Source organism: Myxocyprinus asiaticus, chromosome 28, assembly GCF_019703515.2.
Source record: "Myxocyprinus asiaticus isolate MX2 ecotype Aquarium Trade chromosome 28, UBuf_Myxa_2, whole genome shotgun sequence".
NCBI classification, from domain to species: Eukaryota; Metazoa; Chordata; class Actinopteri; order Cypriniformes; family Catostomidae; genus Myxocyprinus; species Myxocyprinus asiaticus.
Window position 1 is genome coordinate 45,036,234 of NC_059371.1, and position 1,703 is coordinate 45,037,936.

A 1,703-nucleotide genomic window follows, 5' to 3' on the forward strand; every position below is an offset into this window, starting at 1 on the left:
GAGGAATGATATTATATTTAATTACATAATGCACAATTACTAGACAAGGTTACTGTAAAATATATTTTAAAAAAATGTTTAGATGTAAAAATGTTCAATTACATTAGTTAACAGTGTATAATTGAGTGTATAATAGAGTCAAATAACTTACAAATACTTTGTTCTAAAAAAAAAAAAAGGTCAATAAAAGAGACTATATAAAACAAGCTGTGTCAACTATATGAAGTGTTTCTCCAGTATAGGCCTTTTAATAATACTAATAATAATAATAATAATAATAATAATAATAATAGTCTTTGGCCTCTGTTCAAACCTTGAAATGGAAACAAAGCAGCAAGGAAGACTACAGTCATTCTTGATTGTTTGGAAATCTTTGCACTGAAAGCACGACTTTTCGAGTTATAAATGTAGTTTGTTGGTGATGTTAAGTGGATGCATGGACTCAGTTTCCATCAAGTTCACACAGGTGTCCTAACAGAGGAACCACAGGTGGAGTTCTGCACATTCACTATCCAACATGATCACACATGATGTCGGCTTGTTGTTTCCAAGAGTTCCAGTGCACTAGGATCGGCCACATTATGCCGACTCACCGACAAGCACCAAGTCCTGACAGACCATTTTTCCAAGCTTCAGTGTGTTCATCTTCCCTTGTGGTGTGAGAGGAAGCGTGTGAGACCCGGGTTTGGATCCTGCGTTGAAATTAGGAAGTAATCGCGTTCGCATTATCAGTGACGAGCGCGATTCGGAGGTTGCATTTTTCCCCTCAAACATTATATTTTTACTGCATTGACGGTTAGGTGTAGGTTTGGGGGTGCAGTTTATCAAATAAGCATTTCTCATCACTGTATTACAGCTGAGAACAACTCTCTTCATAACTCTCTGTGGACATTACACCCGGAAAATGGAGCTCACACTTTCCTTTATGGCGAATAACACTTACCGTTCTGGCCACTGGGGGCAGTGTTTCACATTTCGGTGAGCACAGATCGATTTCAGCTAAAGAAAGTCAACCTAGTGTTTCTGATTTCACTGTGAGATCCGTCGCCAACATGCAACACAAAGTGTCTTTTTTTTTTTGCGTGGTATATTTTTCTTATGTGATATGTGTTGCTTGAAATATGTTTATGTTATGTTTCTTTCAAATTAGTGCTTTGATTTATATATATATTTTTAATGCAATGTCTTTCAGACATTTAAACATTTGATTGAAGTGTAAACAAATACTTAGGACATTCCACAATTAAGATACTTTTGTGTCCCATAATTTGTAAAAAAAAAATTTATCCATACGATGACAGTGAATGGTGACTGAGGCTGTCATTCTGTCCACCACATCTCCTTTTGTGTTCAACAGAAGAAAGAAAGTCATACGGATTTTGGATCAACGCAAAGGTAAGTGGCATATTTTTCATTTTGGGGTGTGCTTGTCCTTTTACTGTTGAAAAAAGCAAGGTTTCAGGGCCTTTTCGTACTCTATTCGTCACTATTGCACATATAATGCAAGTGCTGCAGTGATTGTTATGAGCTGTCCATGGTGCTGAAACATTCAGAGAACTGTCTGTCCTGCAGCTCTGAAATCTACTATGATTTATTGAGTTGTTTGTGATGGTTCAATGGAGTCATTTGACAGCTTGATTTGAATCTTTTGGGGTTCATCATCCGTGCGCGCTCAGGGCGGGTCGTGTGACGTCACGCGCGCG